Source organism: Equus caballus, chromosome 25, assembly GCF_041296265.1.
Source record: "Equus caballus isolate H_3958 breed thoroughbred chromosome 25, TB-T2T, whole genome shotgun sequence".
NCBI lineage: Eukaryota > Metazoa > Chordata > Mammalia > Perissodactyla > Equidae > Equus > Equus caballus.
In genome coordinates, this window is record NC_091708.1 from 16,399,689 (window position 1) to 16,424,603 (window position 24,915).

A 24,915-nucleotide genomic window follows, 5' to 3' on the forward strand; every position below is an offset into this window, starting at 1 on the left:
GGAGGCTGGGGTTGTTTTGAACAGAATTCTGAACTAGGCTGGGGTCTCAGGAGCTGGATCTCATCATGGGAGCAGGCTGGGAGGTCCATGTCAAGGGCAACTGCCATGAGACCCAGGTAGAGCAGCCCTTCTTACAGTGCAAAAATAGTTCCCATGGGTGGGTAGGGTACAAGAACTTGAATAAAAATGAAGGATCTGCCACAAAGGTTAGGGAAAAGGAACTGGTAGGAGACTCTTCAGGAGACTGAAGAGAATACTTGAAGTGAGAGTTTGAAGAAGAGAGTCGTTTTACTGCAATAACTTCTAATTAAAATGAACTGACATACTTGGTCAGAAGTCAAATGCAAGAGGTTTTCTTTTTAAGAAAGGAAGAAAGTCACATGTATCAAGCTTTAAGCAGTTTTTCTTTTGCTAAGTGTAGAGACGTGAATTTACCTTTGGTGCAAATTATGCCTTTGTTTTGGAGGAACCAAAGTAATTTTTTTGTTATGCAAAAGTAAAATGAAGACATACCTCAGATTTGAAGATTTTGTGAGCCACTGTGATTTGAAGGAAGTGAACTACTCTGTGGTAATATTAAAGATGTTCTATATGATAGACAGGATTGCATATCTGTGGCTGTGTCCTTGAGAAAATTATGACTATTTTAAACATGGTTCTAGAATGAACTATGCCTGAAACTTGCTGCTTCATTATATGGACAGAGATCCTGCAGGAAGGGTGTGTAGCAAGCCTGATTTGTACTTTGAATTATAGACAAGAATGAGGCTTAGTTTGGCATGTAAATATCCCAAACACTGCATGGGTTCAGCCTTTACGGATGCTGGATTGTTGGGTTCTGGTGTAGCTCAGGATCTTTATTGGGGTCCTTGGGGGTTAACTTTTCCTTTGAAGATAATTCATTTGTGTTATCAATCATTCTTGGAAGAAGCTAATCCTGGACAGGAAATGAGAAGTGGGGGTAGGAATGGGATAGAATGAAGATAGCCTGTATCATGGAGACTTGTCTAGGAAGGTCTGGGCCCATTTGGGACTGTCTAAACCCAAGGATGATTCTGGTCCTATGATCTCTCTAAGAAGAAATAGATCTAGTAGTGGTTACAAGCTACTCTCTAGGTTGCACTTCTCTTTCATTTCCCTCAAACTTTCAGTAAAGACCAATTAAAATTGCAGCCTGTTTCAGTAGTGCTGTTCATGCTTGGGGCAAAGCAGTGCAAGAGAGTAGTAGACTCTGAAGGGAGATGGTAATCCCAGCCCAGAGGCCAGAACCTGCAGAGGACAGGGGGTCACAGGCAGCAGGTGACAACAGGACGTATCTGTGGAACATTTAATTGTCCTCCAGGGATTCTTGGTCTTATTTGGGCAACCTGTGAAAAGGGGACTTCCTGCAGTGAAGCAGGATGGGGGCTTTCAGTCATTACAACTGAAATAATTAAACTCATCAGTGGCGTCACGCTGGAGTTAAAATAAAATTCAAATCCTAATCAAAGCCTAGAACTTAATTATTACAACCACTAAAAAGAAAGGATAACTACGTAACATGATAGAGGTGCTAATTATTGCTACAATGGCAATTATATCACAATACATAAATGTATCAAATTAACATGTACATCTTACATTTACACAATGTTATATGTCAAATATATTCAATAATAATAATAATAAAAGCCTACAGGGCCCTCCCCATCTTCATCTCAGGTTATTCCATTTTATTATGTTTCAATCACTCCTAGTTTCATTCCATTTCTTGAACAAGTAAATCACTCTCTAGCTTCGGGAACTTGGCCATGCTGTGGTCTCTGCATAGGAGGCTCTTTGCTAGCTCTGTTTTCTTCTTCTCAAGCTTCAAATCTCAGCTTAATTGGCAACTTCTTAAAGTGGTCCTCCCTGACAACAATGTTTAAGTGTATTCTCTCTGCTTTTCTCTCTCACAGCAACTTGTTCATTTAACTCACAGCCCCTTACAATTATACATATATATTTGTTCATTAATTTTCTACATTCCACACCAGACTACAAAATCCATGAAGGCAGAGAGGCTGTGACTATTTAAATAAGCACTGCCTAATGAGGTCTAACTGCTGATCTTTGATCATAGTAGGCCCTTGATACAAAATTTTGACTAAATGAATAATGTGCTTATTAATGAAAATATGACTTCATTTTACTTGTCAGACTGGCATGGCCAAGGACAATTAGGTTACATAAAACTTATTTCTGGAAACTTTTATAAGCCTTATATTCCCGTATATTTCCTCTGTTTGCAATGAGCCATGCTTTTAAGGGAGACCTGCCCACCTGCTTGTTACATGCCAATTAATGGCATATAAAGATACATTCTATGTTTTCAGCACTTCTAAAGCAATTGCATGGGATTCTGCCTACTTTATTTCCATTCTGCTTGGCTCCACTTTTGTTTCTTCCTGCTTTTAGTCTTGGGTTTCATCAACAAACTTTGAATCCACTTGTGACCCCATCTTTGGTGTTTGCTTCGGTTTCTTCAACTTCAACTTTTAGTACTCTCTAAGGACTTCAGTTTGTACTCAACCTCTGACTATTTCTATTTCTGGCTTTCACAGGTTTATTACTCCAGCTTAGCTATGGGTCAGGACTTGAACTCCAGTACATCTCGTCTGATCTCTGTTTGATCCCTAAATATATTGGTTGCCCAGCTGAGGAAGGCCAGAGTGTTTCTTGCTGGAGAGTTGCGGTGTCTTCAGCAAGTAGGTATATATCATAATTATGTCCCAGGTGTCTGTATTACGATAATAACATTGAACTCCTCCTCACACTGCCTCTTTCTTCCTTTCTCTCTTTCTTTTTTTTTTAAAGATTTTATTTTTTTCCTTTTTCTCCCCAAAGCCCCCCAGTACATAGTTGTATATTCTCTGTTGTGGGTCCTTCTAGTTGTGGCATGTGGGACATTGCCTCAGTGTGGTTTGACGAGCAGTGCCATGTCGGCGCCCAGGATTTGAACCAACCAAACACTGGGCCGCCTGCAGCGGAGCGTGCGAACTTAACCACTCGGCCACGGGGCCAGCCCCCTTCCTTTCTCTCTTGATCAGTGCTCCACCTAAACTAGATCACCTCTGCATCTTTGAACTTGGACAAAGCGCCACACTGTGGGGCAAGGGTTCTGGCTTCCTGAGATGTCTCTAGGATTGGATAATGAAACCTGAAAGTGCAGGGAAGTTAGCTCTCCATGGTAAGATCAAATGTGAAATGTGAGACAAGAAGGAGCTAGGCAAAATTCCCCTCCTTTCTTCCTCCTGTGGGCTACTCCAAAACTCACTTCCTCTTTGAAACCCTTTTGGAGAAATCCTGGATGTTGAATGGACTTCCCTGTTGAATGATCTGCTGTGTTTTTCTGCAGGTGGCTGTGAAGGGAAAGCATGTGTGATAACACATCACAGCACATAGCATCATATCCATCCATCCATTCCCTTTTTCCTTGCTTCACATCCCTTTTTCTCTTACTCATGCCATCCTGTGCTTCAACCTCCCAAGTATTGGCGCCTTAATCCTTTCTTCATCCAAGTTTAAACTAGGTAGTGCGTCCAGAATGGGTCAGCAGGGCAGAAATTCCAGTGAAGAGTAACTAGGATGAATATATGAATCTACATGGGGAGGAGCAGATTCCAAAGTGTGACTTCAAGGGAGATGGTCTAGAAAAATTTTAAGTGAAGGCTTTCAAACATTTCCAAAATGTATTACAGTGGGAATTGCCATAAGAGTATGTGATTTAAATAAAATGGAATACGTAAAATGATATATCTAAATAATGTTCTAAGTAATAAAGAGAATCTTCCAATAATTTAGATTTAATCAACAATTTGAAGGGTTTTTTTCAGTGAAAATAAATCTTTCCTTTTATTATACAGTATTTCTTTTAGATAGAGCTGTCATACAAATGTTGGCTATCACCTGTTTATGTTCAGAGACAGCGCTTTTTTTGTGTGAAGGAGGAGTCTCTAATTCTTAGGTTTTGTGACTTAAGGCAACTCCAACTTACTAAGAAAAATATCTAAGTCTTTGAGTTCTTCTGTATTAGGCAAGGAATGGATGATAAAAGATGCTTTTATGAAGCCCAACTTGTGTCATCCAAATAGTTCTCCCCTGAATATTAGTAGATGTAAGTCTATTTTTGGTCCGAGCAATGATTGACCTCCATTATTCTACTCACTGTACCTAAAACACCTTATCTATAGAAGCATAATCAAAATAATTGCCTACGTCTCTAGAGTTCTGTGAAAATTAGATAATGTCAGCAAAAGTGTTTTAGCTGCTACAGTGGTATTATGACCTTTATTCTCCACTTAGAATTAGTCTTAAAATAGTTCCTTGATAACCTCTCATTAAAGTTTTTGAGTATGTTTCAATCCAATGATATTGAAGGACAGTGGTTATAGACCATATCAAATAACAGATAGGTAGAGTTTGGGGACAGGAAAGAAAAAAAGAGAACTATAGAAGAAAGTTGTCAATTTGACACAAAAGGTAGCTAGGGTGTGGTAAAAGTTACCCTTCCAAAATATTAGCCTATCTATCTGCCTGCCTTTGTTCCTTCCTTCCACTTAATAAATATTCATCATGGGACAAAATTATTTATATACAGTTGTTACCATTCTTTCTTCCCTTTTTTGCACTTGAAGGGAGATTCTGAGTTGGCCCCCTCAGTCTCCTGCCCTCCTCTGCCCTCTCAGCAGCTTCCTTCTTTGCCAGATCAATTCTTTGGTGGTTTAAATTCAGAATGAGAGGAAAAGGGGAAAAGAAGAAAACTAGAGATGCCCTAGGCAAGGGGCTGAGGGACAGATTTTTTTCCTAGGACAGTTTGGGGGTATTAGAAACAAGAGAGTAGCTGAGATGAGTGAAGAAAATGCTAAGGAGGAGAAATATTTTTTAAAGAAATTATTCACATACATCTATTTTAGTAGGTAAAAAAGTCAAGTAAAGAATTTGAGCTATTATAAAATTAGTTTTGGTTCAAAAACTGTGTTTCTTGAGTGATAGAAAGTTTCTTTTTTTTGGAACCTAATGTTCTTAAAATGAGTTAGGTGCCAGGGAAACAAAGTAAAAATAGGAATAAGAAAGAGGAGCAGGCACATAAATAATGAGGAGCACAAACTGTTAAAGTTGTTAGAGTAGAAATATATATGGCGAGTTTTGGGGACAGCGTGGAAGGAGTCACCATTTCTACAAGGAAAGAGACAATTCAGGGGGCCATCAAAAGACCAGTTTTAAAAAGCAGAACACACGAAAACCTCTTTTTTCCTGTATGTCAAAGAAAATAATCACATAAACACTTCAGTGATCTTAATTATTGTGATTAAAACATTTTATTCCCTCTGCTTCCTTAGGGGTTCAGAAAGCAACTTATATGAGGAGGAAGTGTTATTTAAAAAAATGATTTTCTTTGGGAAGGCTTAGTTTTTCCAGCGTCTCACAGCACCTGCAGAGTGTGGAATTATTTTAAAGATGAATCACTTGATTCTGGTTGTTGTCATCGCCACTGAAATGCTGAGGAGATGATATCCCTCAGTTCATGGGAGACTTTTCTTGAGGGGCATGTTAATATCAGCCAACACTAGAGGCTGATCTAGAAGAGGCTGGAAATCCACTTGTCAGGATATTGTGGAGTATACACAAGTATCAGAGAGCAAGATGGATTAAAGAAGCACCCAGGTAAATTTTCAAGGCATAGCTTTATGATTTTGTGAATGTTTTGGCACCAAAAGTTATTTATTTAAATTATGTCTGTTTAAAAATATTTTTCCCATTGTAAAAATGTATTTGTCACATACTTTTTGGACAACAAAGGAAAAAGAAAGAAATCAATAATCCCTTTACCACAAGATAGCTCCCTTCCTCTCCCATGTGAAAGGAGTATGGAGCAGTCTTGACAGCAGGAAGAATGTCAGCTTTCAGATTCTTGTTCTGCTACTTATTAACCACATGACCAGGGCAAGTTGCTTTAACTTTTCTGTAAACCAGTTTTCTCATCTATAAAATACAGATAGTAATAGTGCCGATCTCCTAGGTTTATTATGAGACTTAAGTGAGTCAATATATGTAAACTACTTGTTTAGAAGAATATCTGGCTCATTGTATTTGTTATGTAAGTAATGGCTATTACTATTAGTGGTTAAGAACACAGACTCTTGAGCCAAACTGCCTGGATGTGAATCCCAGCTCAGCAAAATCTCTGTGATGTGACGTTGAGCAAGTTGCTCAATATGTCAGTGTTGCAGCCTCATAATTTTTAAAACTGGTTGGAACAGGAGCCACTTCTTGGATTGTGGTGAAGATTAATGAGTTAATATAGATAAGTTACTGAAAACAAGTAAGCATCTAATAGATACCATCTATACCGTTCATGTAAATATATTTTGAGTACTTATAATATGCAAGAAGCTATGCTACTTGTAAAGAAACAAGATGGATAAAATTTCTCTTCTCATGATTCTTACAGAACATTGTGTGTCATACTTTCAACAAGTAAATTATTTAAATGTAGTGAGAAACATGAATGAGAAGGATGGAGAGCTATCAGTGGAAACTGGGGTAGTTATCAGGGAATGTTTCCTTAAATGTGTGAGGATTTGACCTGAACTCTGGGTCTGAGCAGCAATTCATAAGTTGTGGGGCAGTGTGTGTGTACATGTGTGTGTGTGGAAAAGGTGGGGGAAGGTTTACAAGGAGATTGGATTAAGAGACCATTACACACAACCCGAGGAGCCAAAGATCATGTCACATTTGAGGCACTGAAAAATATTTCCAAAGCTTAGAGTGTAGTGGAGGAGAGTAATGTGAGATGGGCTGCTGATGTAAGCAGAAGACTTATCAAGGAAGACCTTGAGGGCTGTGTTGAGAAGGTCAACCTTTTCCTAAGTGAAACAGGAAGCTATTAAAGGTTTTTTTTTTTTTTTTTTTTTTTTTTTGGTGAGGAAGATTGGCTCTGAGCTAACATCTGTGCCAATCTTCCTCTATTTTATGTGGGATGCAACCAAAACATGGGTTGACAAGTGATGTCAGGTCTTTACTGGGGGTCTGAACCTGCGCCCCCCGGGCTGCAGAAGCAAAGTTCACAGACTTAACCCCTACGCCATCCGGCCAGCCTGTTTTAAGCAAAGGAGTGATGTGACCAATGATTGCATTTTAGTGCTAATCACTCTAGTTTTTAGTTTGTGGATATATGTAGATATTCATAAGTGCATTAAAAAAAAACTACTATCATTGCACAAACAGTACTTTTTCAGCAGATTTTTAAATTTAAAATACAGCATCAACATTTCCCCATTTTGTTGATTATTCTTCTAAAATTATTTTTAATGACAGCATTGAATTACATTGTATAGAGGAACCATAATGTATTTTAAAAAGATTTTGCTGGTGGACACTAGGCTGATTGTAGTTTTTTGATATAAAGAATACAGTAACGAACATATTCCTGCTCAAATTCATGCATTCCTCTATCTAGGCATGATTTTTGACCCTAAACATAGTGCATACTTTCTCCTAGATTTTCCTCACTGAGCAACTATTTGCTATTAGAATTCTTCCTTTGAGTTAATTGTAACTTGGCCAGCTGGTTGGTATAAATGCACTGTATATTATCTGTTGAGTACTGGAAGTTTCATGGGAGACAAGACAGACTTGGGCTCGGGGCAGCCCTATGAGGACATGCTTATTTCTGAACTATTATTTCAAGCTGCTGCACCAGGACCTATGATCCACTTTCAAATTTCTGTGGGTTAGGCTCCAGATCAGGTTCAATTTGGTTGCCCAAGCTCCTATTTTGTGCTGCTATCACCTCAGAGACAAGACTGTGGTTTTCTGTTTGTCATAGGTTCTACATATATCCTGTGGCCTTCTATCACGCTACTTTCAAATTCTATTGACTCACAGAAAGAAAAGAGAGCCCCAGGGCCTTTGATCTGTCTCTAGAGCCTGCAGTAGCTTTATACACACGATACCTGGAAGAATTTCTTCCAAATTGGTAGCGTTTAGATAATTCCTTTGATTAACAGAGATTTTTTGTGTTTCCACTTCTTAGTACCTTTAAATGGAGGTCTGAGAGATAACGAATGCTGGGCTCCCATATACATCTTCCCCAAGTCCTCCACCAGAATCTAAATGTTGCTTTTAAGAGTTTAAGTAATTGAAAAATAAAGTCCTTAGTTTTGACCTGAGGTCCTTACTTATTATGCGATATTAGTCAGCAATTAATAGCTCATTGCTAAATGCAAAAGTGCTGTGTGAGTTTGGGTAAATCACCTACCTTTTCTTTTACTCAAATTTCTTATTCATCAGTTGAATGTTTTGATAACAAGTTCACTCAAGTTGTAAGATAATCTAGAAGTCTATACATCACTGAATATATATCATACTGCATAAAGCCACTCTCTATCTCATAATTCTTCGTTTTAGAAAGAGCTTGATTTTTTCTTTCACTTTGAAAAGCTAACATGACCTTGATCCTCAACCCACTCATTTCACTCACAAACGTGGTTGAACATTGTAGAAACTCTTCAGTACAGAGAATAATTCATTGCCCTTGAGGAGTTCAGACTGAGGGAGGAGGCATCCAGGTAACAAGACCCATTATAATTCAGCTTGGAAAATGCCGTAACAGACGGGGAACAAATCGTTAAGGGAGACTGTGTTTTCTTGTCACACAAACGTGTACAATACAGATGAGGTAATTGCACCTTGAAACTCTCAACTAAAAGGCCATATTTAAACATAGACTTCAGAGGCCAACAGAAAAGCATTTGCATCACTGGCCCATCAATAATTGATATTGGCAAAGCCAATTTCAATCTCTTTACGCCTCAGTTTCCCTTTTTTGAAAAATCAAGGTAGTTTTAACACCTACTTAGCAGAGGTCTTGTACAGATGACACATAGGTGAAAAGTGCCTGGCGGAGTACCAGTAGACCCCTAGATAGAAACTTTGGTTCTTGTTTATTTACTTATTCAATAAATAGTTACTGAGTGCTGCTAGGTGTTGGAAATAGATAGGGTAATGAAATATACAGTGTCCTCCTCACAGGCTTCCATTCTAGTGGGAGAATCAGATAATACACAAATAAGCAAATAAATGACCCAAACAATTTCAGGCTGTGATAGGAGCCATGAAGTAAACAAAGCAGGTTATGTGAGAGAAAGTAGTGGTAGGTGGGGTGGTGCAGGTTGTTCAGGGAAGGTCTCCAGAGGACATGGAATTTAAGGGAATACCTGAAAGATGAGAAGAAATAATCCATGGTAAGGATGAAAGAAAATCATTCCAGGCAGAAAACAGAAAGTTCCTTTTCTTCTTTCTCTTCCTCCTGTTCTTTGTCTTGTCCTTTCTTTTCATCTTCTCTATAAAGGGGATCACCATTAACATTTGAGGCCTTCTCATTCCTAGGCTGTTTTGTTATGTATAATAGACTCAAAGACAAAGTGTTATCAATTGTTAAAGGTAAAATTAGCTGAGTACACAAGTTGTTCTTTAGAAGTCTATCATTGAAGTAAATTTTTTTAAATGGTTTTATAGATTGATTCTGAGTAAAGATACACTTAATCTACTCTAATGTTTCCCAATCAGTTTTACTATTTACTCTTTAAACCTCATGTTTTATAAGGTATTACTTATCACAGAATTGTATTTATTAAGTAATAATTAGCTCATCTTTCTATTTGTTACTAATAAAACCATCAAGGCCAATCAGAATTTCTGATTGATTTAGATTCCTAATTAGGAAATTCCAGTCGAAGGCAGGATTTTAATTGTTCTCTGTGTTATTAAGGTTAGGTACATAGTTTCATAAGGCTTTTTGCTATATAAAAAACAGCTCAGGGACATTTTTTACTACTTATGAGGACTTAGAGTCTGGAGTCTCTGAGATAAAACCCACTAGTTCTGGAGAATTAGAGTTCTAGAGTTAGGCATCTAGAATTAAAATACTCTTATTTTTGGCCCTTAACCTTCCCTCAAGATAATCTATATGATTTTTGACAATTCTTTTAAAACACTCTGCATGTCAATTATCCATACTAGACATTCAAGTTTGGATGTAAGGCGGCCAGTTGGCATTTGCTCCAAGGTTGGATCCTTTACCACTTCTTTTCATCTATTGATTTAAACTTACCTTCTCTTCCCACTAGGCTGTAAATCCTTGAAGGCACAGATCACCTCCAGTTTTCTTATCACTATGTCCCCAAAGCACAAAATACGTAGTTCCAATTTTTTATGATTCAAAAAAGTATGTCATTTATCAGCTTCTGGCCTGGGTCCTTTGTGATAAACCTGAGTCTACATTTGAAGTGTTCTGCCTGAGAAGCATCCTTTCCTGATTTTGTTTTCTGGAGAATCCTTTCAAGTACCCTATTGCAAAACAGGTCGAACTGTGAGCACTCTCTGACTCCATCCATCTTGAAGTTTTTCATTGCTTTCAGTTTAGAAGTTTAGCTTTACTTGACCTTCAGTGAAACATTTATTATGTGAGCATTTTAATATTTAATATTTTATCTTTTTTTTCATTTGCTTTACATTTTATTGGAGGTTTATGGGGAAATGAAAAGGTCAAAACAAAGGAACAGCCTGGCTGATAGCAGGTGCCCTAAATAAGATGCTTCTTTTTCCATTTCAGCTCCTTAGAAAATCCTCTTAACTTCTTAAAGTAGACATCCGTCTCCAGTCTAAGGAACCCACTTGATCAAATGCACCACATTGTGGGAAAGGCAGACACATATCCCTGCCTCTAGATTTCTTAACTGACTTCCACTTAATCAAATTGCTGGATTAACCCATCCTATCTATTCCGTCTGTAAAGTGCTCTGATGGATGCCCAGGTAGTAGGCTGTGTGCTCTCTACTACTGCTCCCACCATTTAGGTGGTTTGCTGATCATGATAAAGTTGTGTTTGTTCACGAACCTAATTATTCCAGTTGTATTTGTTATTGTAATTCTATGAAATAATCAAATATTATATTAACCGATGACATATGAATGCACAAAGAAAATTATAGATTCTACTAAAATCAAATTATTGTGATAATGGTATCTTGCGTGTATGCATATGTCAAATTCATCAAAATGTATACATTAAATATCTGCAATTTTTGTGTACTAAGTATAACTCAATAAAAATAAAAAAATACATGAAATATTTAGAAAATCAAATTAAAAGGTTTGAAAGGTTCAATAAAGCCAGCTTCCTAAAAAATTAGGTGTGGACAACACAGCTGTAAAATATTGGAAAAATCATACAAATCTAGAAAATTTTTTCTTAGGTTATTTCAAAAGTATCTTTAAGTTTTTTACTCACTTTAAAGAATGTAGATATTATAGATGATACGTTATTGGAACAATTTAGTAAAAAAGGGCAATGGAACTTCATCATTGGACCATCTAGACAATAAAATAAAACAAAACTTTGGTCTTAAAATGATAAAACGTAGGAAAAAGGCCTCTTGACACTGGTTTGGCAATGCTTTTTTTGGTTATGACACCAAAAGCATAAGCAACAAAAGCAAAAACGAATAAGTGGGACTACATCAGACTAAAAATCTTCTGCATAGCAAAAGAAACAATCAACAAAATGAAAAGGCAACCTATGGAATGAATAAGAGAAAATATTTGCAAGTCACATATCTGATAAAGAGTTAATATCCAAATTATGTAAAGAACTCATATAACTCAATAGCAAAAATCAATCATTAAAAAATGGGCAAAGGAACCGAATAGACATTTTTCCAAAGAATACATACAAATGGCCAACAGGTACATGCAAAACTCTCAACATCACTAATCATCAGGGAAATGCAAATCAAAACCACAACAAGATATCACCTCACACCTGTTAGAACGGCTGTCATCAAAAAGACAAGAGATAACAAATGCTGGTGGCGATGAGGAGAAAAGAGAACCCTTGCGCGCTGCTGGTGGGAATGTAAATTGGTGCAGCCACTATAGAAAACACTATGGAGGATTCTCAAAAAATTAAAAATAGAACTACCATATGAACCAGCAGCTTCACTTCTGGGTCTATATCCAAAGGAAATTAAATCACTATCTTGAAGAGATATCTTGACGTCCCATGTTCATTGCTATTGTTAGCAACAGCCAAGACATGGAAACAACCTAAATGTCTGCCAACAAATGAATGAAAAAGACATGGTGCATATATATATATATATATATATATGTATGCAATGGAATGTTATTCAGCGATAAAAAAAAAAAAACCCTCTGCGATTGGCGACAATATGGGTGGACCTTAAGGGCATTATGCTAAGTGAAATAAGTCAGGCAGAGAGAGAAAAATACTGTATGACCTCATATGTGGAATCTAAAAAAGCTGAACTCATACAAACAGAGAGTAGAATGGTGGTTACCAGGGGCTAGGGAGTGGAGAAATAGGGAGATGTTGGTCAAAGGGCACACACTTCCAGCTATCAGATGAGTAAGTTCTCAGGATTTGATATACAGTATAGAGATTATCATTAATAGTACTGTATTATACACTTGAAAGTTACTGAGAGAGTAGATCTTAAATGTTCTCACCACAAGAAAGAAATAGTAATTATGTGACATGATGGAGGTGTTAGCTAACACTGGGGTGGTAATCATTTTGCAATATATAAGAGTATCAAATCAACACATTGCAAACTTAAATTTAAACGTTATATGTCAATTATATCTCAATAAAGATGGAAAAAATATAAAGGACAAAACATGAGTATTTATGTCGTTTATGTTAAGTTAAAATATGTCTATAGCATTTTAAAATGATTTAAATTTGTTGTTCAATTAACTACATCTATCTAGGTAGTATAAGAGGGTCTACTTTACTAGTTTCTGGGAATTCAGAAGAGTCATGGATTAAGAAGAGAATAATAACATTTATCTGGATCTGGGCTACTAGAACAGTGATTTTTTTCTCATTTAGATCTAGATAATTATTTTCTAAAAATGACTTCTGTAGTTTGCATTACAGTAAAAATACCAAAAATTTGTGCTTATCACATTTGGATTGAAATCAGTTTCTGACACATACAAATGATATAGTCTTGGTTAAGTTTCCCAACCAGATAAAATCTCAGTTTTTCAGCTATAAAACATGAATGAGGATCATACACATCTTACAGAAATATTGAGAGTTAAATGAGATGATATATATGCAAGATGTTTTCAAAAGTGTGATCCATCTTAAAAATGTTGAAAAATTTTTTATCTTTTGAAATAATGTTAATTAATGCATGCTTCTTAAAATTGCTCAGCTCTAACTTGTTTATTTGCAGGTGAAAGAAAGAAATGAGAAATAAGCTAAAGCAGGGAGGGTCACGCAATGCAATCTTTCCATAAATTTGACAGATGGAATAACAAAGGCCAATGTGGTGATGATGCTGAGTTTCTTCTGGTAAGTTACCAGAGTCCTGTTCATACCATACCTGATTGCTTCTAGACTAGGCCTGAGTGCTAACCTGAGCTGAATTCCATGGGTATTTAAAGGGCCCTTTTTCTGTTTAGCAATCCCCAGTTCCCTTCTTTTATCATGGAAGCAAAATAGAGCTGGCCTTTCCAGGTCATTTCTGAATAGCATATGCATCACGAATGGAATCATACTCTTGCTGGGTAATTAATTAATCGCATTAGTTAACCAGATGATCCCCAACCCCTGCAGCCAACCCTTGAGTAGGATCTTAGAGCACCACAAAGTCAGGGCATCAGAACCACCACACTCTGACCAAGCCAATAGCTGGTTTTCTATTGTTACTTTCTTAACTACCAAGAATCAATTGAGGAGGCCAGCCTGGTAGTCTAGTGGTTAAGTTTGTGTGCTCTGCTTTAGCTGCCTGGGGTTTGCCAGTTCAGATCCTGGGCGTGGACCTGCACATTTCTTTTCAAGCAATGCTGTGGCAGCGTCCCACATACAAAATAGAGGACGACTGGCACAGATGTTAGCTCAAAGGCAATCTTCCTCACCAAAAAAGCCCACATAAAAACCTACACAGTTGAAGAGAATATTCTGAGTCCTTTTTATTTTTACCTCTAAAAACAAACTGAAAGCTATTTGAAATTTGAAGACACTGTCTCTAAGAGCCTATTTGATTGTCTTAGGCAAGTGATTTATATATATATATATCGATTTAATCTTGGAATGACATATTTAAAAAAGAAAATGTGAAGCTTGTTTTCATTGTAATTTTAGGATATGAGTTGTAGTACTGATAACATGCCGTTTTGGTGCTGTATTAATAAAACAAGTGCATATATAGGATACTCTTCAAATAGAAACCCTTTTTAAATACGGTAGCAGTTTTATTCATCAGGCATTTGTATTGAGTACAAAAGCCTTTGGTCCTAGATGATAAAGGCACAATATTTTTGTAATCAAGTCAGTAATCCTTTAAAGATGAAAGTAAGCCTTCTTGCTGGACAAATATGAAAGATAAACACACTTTACCATTAATTAGAATTTTGAAAGCATTACCAAGAAAATGTAATTGACAATTGCAAGGTTACTTGTTTCACAAAGTCCTATTATTTTTCATATATTAGAAGTCTGTTCATATTCAGGACTTGCCACACTACACAAGGTATACAATTATGTTATTTCAACTTGTTTTCTACCTAGAGTCAGGATATAGATCTATGCAAACTGGTTCTAGCCCTGGCCATTGTGTATCACTGACTGTTGAGATCAAGGAGTGAAATACACTGCAGCTTTTCAGTCTCAGATCAGTCTAGGGGCAGTGCATAGTCTAACCAATGAGCCCTCTTAAAATCTGGAGTAAAGATAAAAAGAAGTTTACTCTCTAAACCACCATAGAGAGGAAATTTATGGACATGGCCCATTCCAAGAAGGGGATTCTAGGTATTTTAGAAGTGTAGACCACTACAGCTACTTTAAAGATCATAGTCCAGCCCTGCCTTTCCATCGTAAGAGATCTGCTTTCTTTACTTCTTATACCCAGGTGGCACCTTGGAAGAGAATCTCTGCTCCTTAGAACCTAGATTCTATCAAGCACAAGACCCAGAATAATGAGTTTCTGTCTTACTACCAGCTTAAGCCCTTATTTTCTGATCTTGGATCTTCTCTTTCCTAGGATAACACTGGGAATATCCACTAGATTAAGAAAAATTATCCCCCTGCTGATGGGGCATGATCATGACTTGTGGTGTCTCCACAGAAATATCTCAGCACAAAACAATAATATAATTATTAAAACATGACCCAAGATTTTAGCTATTAGATTAAAACTGATCAAACCTTTCTCATGGTTCTTTCTTAGGGAGAGGTAGGGTCAAGACCTGACAGTTTTTCCTGCAGTATTCCAGATAGTATTCCAGCACATCTATGGGAAATTTACATTTCCACAAGAAAATTCAACTATCTGCAGGCACAGCACAAGTTCAGACACGACTATTTCTCCAAAGATAAGTAAATAACCTGGCTGTCAAAGCCCAGTCTGCTGAGCTGCCAGGCTGGCTACAGAAGAGCACAGAAAAGCATATTAAAACAAATTTCTGGGTCTCATAGACAGAGACTCTGGTTTGGTGGGTTGTCTTTGGGGCTCAGGAATAAGCATATATTTTTTTAAAGTGCCACAGCTTGTTCTAAAGCCAGCCAAGTTTGGAAACACTAAGTTGATGGCCTTTTACACTGTCATACAGAGCCAGTTTCACAAATACACCATTTCAGATGACACTTCTTGAGAATTTTCTTATTACAAATGATTGGGCTGCAACAAGATTGAATACAAAGCTCCTTCTTCTACAAAGAGAATTTCTTCGTTTGAACTTTAAATTGATTTTGGGGATAGGTGCTATTAGAATCCATCAAATTTTAAAATTTTCTAAGACTCTGGCTCTAAATTCACTGCATTTCTTCTTTTCTTCCAACTTCTCTCCAATTATTTCAAGGAAAACGTCTTGCAATCACATGGACTAAGAAAGACAGCTCAATCCTGAGATGAAAGTGTTTTCTCCCACTTCTTGAACCACATGTTATGAGATTTTTGCTATTATCCACACTACCTGATTTAAACATCGACGTGATTTGCATTTCAATTATTTTTCCTATTGTGGTTTTTAAAATAATCTGTCAAACTTCAAGATTTTATGCTGGTTTTAGCTAATTAAAAATAATGAAATTTGAAAGATAGGAGGTGTGCATTTAATAATAAAGTGGGAAAAAACCTTTATTAACATTGAATTAGGAATATGGACAAAGAACTTGAATAGACATTTCTCAAAAGAAGACATACAAATGGCCAAAGGGGATATGAAAAGATGATCAGCATCACTAATCATCAGGGAAATGCAAATCAAAACCACAATGAGCTATCACCTCATATCTATTAGGATGGCTATTAAAAAAGAAAACATAAGTGTTGGCAAGAATATGGAGAAAAGGGAATCCTTGTACACTGTTGGTGGGAATATAAAATGTTGTAGTCGCTATGGAAAACAGAATGGAGACTCCTCAAAAAATTAAAAATAGAATTACCATATGATCCAACAATTCCACTTCTGGATATATATCCAAAAGAACTGAAGTGAGGATCGAGAAGAGCTATCTGCACTTTTATGTTCATTGCAACATTATATTCACAACAGCCAAGACATGGAAGCGACCTAAATATTCATCAACAGATGAATGGATAAAGAAAATGTGGTACGTACAAACAATGAAATATTATTCAGCTTTAAAAAGGAAGAAACTCCTGTCATATGTGACAACATGGATGAACCTAGAGGACATTATCCTAAGTGAAATAAATCAGACACAGGACAAATACTACATGATACAACTTATATGAGAAATCTAAAATAGTCAAACTCATAGGAGCAGAGAGTAGAACTGTGGTTGCCAGAGTCTGGGAGAAGAGGGAAACAGGGAAATATTAGTCAAAGGGTACAAAGGTTCTGTTATACAGGGTGAATAAGTCCTAGGGATCTAACATACAGTATAGTGCCTATAGTTAACAATACTATATTACACAGTTAACCACTTGCTAAGATGGTAGATCCCAAATAGTGTTCTTAAAACAAAACAAAAACCAGCAAAGAAGCAGAAGGAAACTTGGAGGTGATGGATATGTTTATTACTTTGATTGTAATGATGGTTTCATAAGTGTATGCATATCTCCAAACTCATCAAATTGTATACATTCAATATGTCGTTTTTTGTATATCAATTATACTTTAGTAAAAATGTTTAAGAAATTGAATTAGATGCATTCTACGTATTTATTTTTCATGATCCATTTGTTTTTATAAATGGACTCAATTTTGGAATGAGAAAAATCTATATTCTAATCTTTGTCCTGTCACAGACTTGCTGTGTGATCTTAGAGAAGTCATGATTCTTCAGACTTCATTCCTTCATTGAACAAACTTCTGAGTGATTGCCATGCATGCCAGATCCTGTTCTAGGCACCACAGACACATTTTTTTTTTCATGTCTAATTATGAGATATAATTAGGTTGTACTCAAGGTCCCCTTCAGCTTTAAAATGATGAATCTGGGATAAAATGCACACTTTCTCTTCATAAGGATTAGAGAGGTAGCTTGGATTTTCTCTGGAGAGCTGAATTGCAATCAGATATTTGAGAAAAGATGTGAAAGAAAGCAATAACTCCCTTTGAATTGCTGCAGGTCCTCTGTTGATTGTAACGGAAAATGAGTCAAATGCCATTTGGAGCTTGAGGGAGAAGTTTAGTGGGGAAGGTATACCCCAGGGCTCGCTCTTATATAGAACAACAACAAATTGCTAAGAGTTGTCACAGCAACAAGAGCAGTGGCAGCTGCAGCTGTGGCACTGAATGTTCTGAATACACAGTACCTGGGGAAGTGGAGCCAGAATGAATGAAGCGACACACACACACACACAAAGGGGAATTCTGCAGAGTGGAAAAGCCAGCTCATTGATCCTTTTCTTGTGATGATGCCCAAGGCCCCCAGAAAGGACCCCTCCCTAAGTGTGGATGTTCTATTTGTCAGCAGCATTCACTTCTCCAGCTACACTTTCCAGGACCTAAGTGACTGTCCCTCTAGAGTGGACTGCTATTTAGGAATATGCCATGTAATTATAGAACCTTCTGCTCCTCATACTTGGAGTCTGTGACGTTCCAGAAGGCACAGGGCACCACACTTTTATGAGCGTCTGGTTGAGTAGGAATCAGTTTGATTAAGTCTAGTCCTTTGTTTTTCTTTGTCTCTGGTGCTGGCTGCTGGCTCAGACTTTACAAAGATGGGGAAAAATCATTCAAGAATGGAAAGATCCAGTGCCTGATCTCAGTAGATCCTGCAGATGCGCAGCTTATCAGGTATGCAAATTCCTAGGTGAGTATCCACCTCAAACTCAAACTAGCAATAGGAGGATTAAAGTCACATATAAGCTATTTCAAGAGATCTGAGTCATTATCATTTAACCTGAGACCTGAAAGATGCAAAAGAGATAGTTACGATGAAGGAATACTATCCCAGGCACAAGGAATGGCAAGTTCAAAGACTCTGAGACAGGCACAAATTTGGATGGTCAAAGAAAGGAAAGATGGCCATTGTGGACAGAGATAGTGAGCATGGAAAAGCCTGGTGCAACATAAGAGCGAGGGAGCCTGGGCAACTCTCTTAGCAATGGAGATGAAGTAAAGTAGACACTTTATTTATATTGGATATTATATTTATAATATAGGGGGAAAAGTGGTGGATTGATTATAAGGGCAAAGAAAGCAGAGAAATAAAGGCTAATACCTAGGTTATTGGCTTGACTAACTGGGGAGATGGCAGGATCACTAAATGAAATAAGGAAAAATGGAAAGAGAAACAGGTTAAGGGGTTGGGAAGAAATAATTCTGTTTTGGACTATTATCACAGAAATAATCAAATATAAATCATTAGAACTGAATAAAGTCTTGAAATAGTTACAATTATGAATAGGAAATTAAGAAATAAGTATAATATTTCAATACTGTAGGAAGAGGATGACTTAGATATTAGAAAATATTGATATGATTGATTATCTTTCAGGGAAAGAAATTAAGCTAGAGTCTGCCTCATATCACACAAAAGTTAATTCCAGATGAATTAACAATTTAAGAAATAGTGTTGGGACAACCAGATTTATCTGTCTAGAAAAAGTGAACCTCAAATCATACCTCATGCCATACACAACAGTTAACTTAAAATGGATCATAGCTTTAACCATAAGACCTTAAATTATCAAATATTTAGAAGAAAAAATAAGAAAATCTCTGTGACATTGGGCTAGACAGAGATTTCTTAAACATGACACAAAAGACAACAATTGAAAAATTGTTAAAATGTCTTTATCAGAATAAAAACCTTTGTTCTTTGAAAGACACAGTCAAGAAGATGAAAAGACTAGCCATAGATTGCATGAAATATTTGCAAAACATATTTCTGACAGCGGACTTGCATCCAGAATGTTTAAAAACGCTGACAACTTAGTAAGAACAACCCAATGTTTTTAAAAAGGGAAAAAGATTTAAACAGACACTTAACGTATGAATGGCAAACATAAGCACTTAAACAGATGCTCAGCATCACCAGTTATCATGTAAAACCACAGTGAGAGTCCACTGCACACTATTCGAATGGCTAAAATTAAAAAGCTTGACAATACCAAATGCTGGGGAGAATATGAAACAACTGAAAACTCCATACATTTCTCCTGAAAGTGCAAAATGGCACAGCCACTTTGAAAGACAGGATGGCAGTGTTCTGTAAAGTTAAGTGTACACTTAATGTACAACCCAGTAATCTCACAACTACGTATTTACTCAAAAGAGATGAAATAGATATGTCCACACAAAGTCTTTTACTCTAAGACTTTTACATTTGAGTAAATAATAATATTATAATATCAAATAATATTAAAATAATGTTATAACAACAGTAAGCATAATAACCAAAAAAGTAGAAGTAATTTCAAATATCCATTAACGGGTAGACAGATAATCAAGTTGTGGATTATCCATGTTGTGGGACATTACTCAGCAATAAAAGTGAATTAAATATTAATATATGTGAAAATGTGGATGCATCTCTCACATACAAAGGAGAGAAAAACACAAAAGACTACGTACTCTATAAGTCCAGTAATACGAAATTCTGGAAAAGGTAAAGCTATAGGGCTAGGAAGCACACCAGTAGTTGCCTGCAGTCAAGGGCAAGAGAGGGCATCAATTGTGAAGTGGTATGAGAAAACATTTTAAGATGATGAAATCTGTTCATCAGCTTGATTTTGGTGGAGGTTACATGGCTATATATAATTACCAAAATTCATCAAGCTGTATGCTTGAAATGAGTGAATTTTGTTGTATGTAAATTATACCTCAGTAAAGTGAAAAAGTAAAAAACTAAAACACTAAAAACATTAGAAGAAAATTTAGGAAGCTCTATAATCTCAGGATGAGGGATAACTTCCTAAACAAAAGACAGACATATTTGACTACATAAAAATTTTAAAATATATATTACAGTGTGAGCTGGCAGGAAATGGAAACTGCAAAAGAATATTTGCAACATATCTGCCTGACAAACAGTAAATATTCCTAATGAATAGTAAGATTTTAAAAATTGTTTTACTTGAAAAAAACAACACAATAGAAAAATACCCAGAGTGTACAAAGGCTAGAGAGAGAAGGTGATGTCCAAATGGCCAAGAAAGTGTGAAACAAATGCCTAACCTTACTAGTAGTGAGGAAAATGAAAATTAGTGTATGAGACCATTTTCATCCATTAGACTGGAAAAAATTAAAAAGAGCAATTACAAGAGCACTGGTGGGAATGTAAGGAAATGGGCCATCTCATAATGCTGCTGATGGCATGTGAACCCCTAAAACCGCTGGGAAATTCATCCAGAAATCTATGTTAAAATTAGATTGCACATATCATTTAATCCAGCAATCTCACTTTTGAGGCTCTAGTTTGTAGAAATAAAGGCAGAATTCCTGGAAGTTGAAATAAAGAAAAACTGGAAACTCTTTCAATGATTTATATTTGAATGAAGGAAACTATTTGAATGAAGGAAAATTACTGAATAAATTCTAACACTTCTATACTATATAGATACTTAAATTACCATATAGGTATTTAAAAGTTACCATAGAGATATTTAAAACTAAGTTAGAGATTTAGTTATTAATGCTAAGTGATGGCCTTGATGTATGTTAAATAAGAATATCGAGTAATATGATTTTATTTTTGCTAAAATTGCAATCAAAAATCCTACACAGGCATACACATTACGTCTGAGCTCTCACAGTCGTGTGAAAATATCAGCACATTGCTAATGCTGGTAACCTCATGAGGGGGAATGAGGTTAGGATGAGATTATTAACTTTGTCTTTATACATGTTTGCACATCTTTATCTTTGCTAGTGCATCACCAGATGCAATGAGGAAGCCTGACTTTTGTAAAATCATAATTTAAAAAGTAATGAGGAAAATTCTAGAAAAATATTATAGCACATTCTTCAATTTTAAGTCCTGTACACTGTGGGGTGGCTATCAATCTGGGTAAAAGTTTTGGAGAAAAATAGAACTCTACTGCAGCAAATGTACGTATCAATTGTACATTTATGAAACATTACAAAGGTGAAGACAAACTACATCTTAGTGTGACAGGAAAACAGTTTTCAGAAAAAAAGTATTAGTTATATCCCCCTTGCCCCACTTCCTTTCCCCTTTTTGAGGAGGGTGAATTTGTTAATTATCATATATTTTCTAAGCACATACACATACACACACAACCAATCTTCATCATCAGTTTATTGGCTTTTTCAGTGCTTGGAAACAGTTTTAAATGATGGGTATGGTGATGCAAATTTGGAGGATCAGACTCAGATTATTTGTCCTGTTAAGAAAGGGAAAGTAATGGAAGAGAGAGGGAGCAATCAGGGAGGTTGAGAAGGGCTGGGGAGGAGAGGGGTTTAAAGAGATAAGGGGAGATTTGGAAGCCAGCGGTGAAGAAAACAGTCTTAGGAAGAGATGTGTCGTGAAGTTTACTCACGTTGAAGTAGAATGCTGTGTTTGCCACATATACATCCACGGTCATGTCTTCTAACGTCCACAATCTCTAGTAAACCTTCTATACCTCACTAATGCTTTGGGAAGTGATTTGCTTTTTAGAATTGAGTCTTGCTTACAGACAGCTGTAGGGTGAAATCAGAGACTGGCCATGGGAGGCCATGCACATCTGGGTTATAAGAGAATTCAGGAGATAAAGGCCTTACTTCTACTACATTTTTTTTTTTTTTTTTTTTTGGTTTGGGAAATGGGAACATTCAGAGAAATCATAGATCCTTAGTCTACAAAGCTATGCAAATTTGATGCACAAATAATTATCACACGAAGAATAATAAGCAGAACTTAAATTGTGGATGAACTCAGGAGGTGGGAGGGAGGAATTACAAACACTTGAATACAATAATCAATCTTAACTCCCAAATTGAATTGCAAATGCTATAGCTGTAATTGAGTAATTTAAGGAGTGTCTATTCCCACTGATATCTCTTATTTTATGAGGCAACGCCACAGTTAATAAACAAAACCAATCTAAAGTCAGTGAGTTCCTATCTTCTAAGACTGTTAATAACATTGGTCAAAATAATGGTGAGCTTGACTATTCCTGTTTACATTTTCAATGACTTAAATCGATCATTGAATTATGACTTTGTTTTATTTTTCAAATAACTTTTCTCTATTGTCTATTCCTCTAATTATAAAAAGGAAATGCAGAAAATGTAAATATATCAGAATGCAAAAAAAGAAGAAAGTATTTTTGGTCCATTTTATTCTAGTCTTTTTTTCTATGCATGCGAAAGCATAAAAATATAATTTGTTTCTATCTAAAGTTATAATTAAAAATATAAAATATGATTTTTTAATTAAATAAAGACATCCTTATTCTACAAATATTTATAGTGTTTACTATGGAACCAGAAAAAAATTCAAGAGTAGAACTAAATGTTCTAGATGAGGAGAAACAAAAGACCAAAATTGTCAATGTAGGTTGCTGCAACCAAAGGGTAAAATTATTCATACTTAGTCACTCTACATGCACCATTTAATAAAAGTTATTGTGTTTATGGACACCTAATTATTTCCGTTTGCATTTGATATTTTCTTAGAGTGTAGGTGAGGGTGGGGGAGGATTATATTACAAAATGTTTAATACTTAGAGATTCTGTAACTTCCATTTGACTTTATTTTGTATATTTATCCTTATGTTATTGCCTTTTAAATTGGGTCTATTGTTACACAGTAAAACAAACAAAACTGCAATTATTTTATTATTTTTTAAAGCTTGCAACATTTTACACATTTTTATGGTGAAAATGTATTTACAGATTGACAAAAAAGATTGTGAAGCCAAACACATGTGTAATCACCTCTCAGAAATGTGTGTGCTCTGTTTTGGCAGCCTGGGGTTTGCAGGTTCGAATCCCAGGCACATACCTACACACCACTCATCAAGCCATGCTGTGGCAGCGTCCCACATACAAAATAGAGGAAGACTGGCACAGATGTTAGCTCAGGGACAATCTTCCTCACCAAAAAAAAAAAAAAAAAAAAAAAAAGGGCATGTGGGTCTTCACAACTCTTCCCATTTGTTTTTCATCCTATCCAACCTCTCATCCATGGGTAACCTTTATATTAGCTTTTTTTCTTTTTGGGAGGAAGATTCACGCTGAGCTAACATCCATTGCCAATCTTTCTCTCTTTTTGGTGAGAAAGATTAGCCCTGAGCTAACATCCATGCCAATATTCCTCTATTTTGTATGTAGGATGCCACTACAGCATGGCTTGATGAGTGGAGTAGGTCCACACCTCAGATCCAAACCTGCAAACCCTGGGCCGCTGAAGTGGAGCACACAGAACTTTAACACTTATCCATGAGGATGGCCCCATGTCAACTTTTAAGATTATCTTTTCTTCCCACCTTTGCATGTATATCTATTCTTAACATATAACCTGTAAATCTATTCTTAAACAAGGTAGCCGCTTTGGGACTTTATATTAATGGAATAATATAGTAGTTACTATTTTGTTTCTTGTGTATTTAGCTCTATACTGTAGTCCCCTAGGTTATTCCTTGTCATAGTGTGTGCCTATACATCATATATGTATAAAATTCCATTGTATTGATATATTCCAATTTATTTAACCTTTATATTGTAAATGGACTTGAGTCATTTCCAATTTTTGTCCAAAACAAACTATATAGTTGTGAATATTCTCATGAACATACATCCTGGCACATATGTACAAGCATTCCTCTGATGCCTAGGAGGGGATTTTCTTGGTGGAAAGGTACAAACATTTTATTTTATTGGAAAATGCCACCCTGTTTTCAAACATTGCTATACTCATTTATACTCCCACTAGCAGTGGACCAAACTTCTGATTGTTCCAATCTTTCTAACATTTAATTTTGTCAGATGTTCTAATTTTTAGCCAATCTGTGTAGTCGTGTCTGTGATTTTAATTTGGATTTTCCTGGTTGCCAATGAGACTAATAACTTCTCAAAGATTTGTCATCTGAATTTCCTTCTTGTTCAGGGCCTGTTCAAGACTTTGACTCATTTTTCTAATATATGGTCGGATTTTTCTTACTGATTTTTTTAAATTAAATCTTTTATTTTGAGATTGTAGATTCACATGCAAATGTAAGAAATCATACAGAGAAATCCCATTTGCCCATTAATCAGTTTCCTCCAATGGTAACATCTTGTATAACTACTGAATAATGTTACAATCAGGAAATTGACATTGATAATATCAATCAGAGATATTATTCAGGCTTTTCATTTCATATGTACTTGTATTTGTGTGTGTGCATGTGTGTGTATATTTAGTGTTCTGCAATTTTGTCACACATGTAAGTTTGT

General features: G+C 36.2%; 1 long non-coding RNA gene across 1 annotated transcript in view; it reads left to right on the forward strand.

The window, feature by feature from the left end:
• LOC138920718 (uncharacterized) overlaps window positions 1-18,324 on the forward strand; it is a 44,014-nt gene extending 25,690 nt beyond the window's left edge. Inside the window, exons 2-4 of the long non-coding RNA XR_011432414.1 lie at window positions 2,583-2,726; window positions 13,290-13,408; window positions 18,238-18,324. This is a non-coding gene — a long non-coding RNA (uncharacterized lncRNA). The remainder of the gene's footprint in view (window positions 1-2,582; window positions 2,727-13,289; window positions 13,409-18,237) is intronic.
• The last annotated feature ends 6,591 nt before the right edge of the window (window positions 18,325-24,915 follow it).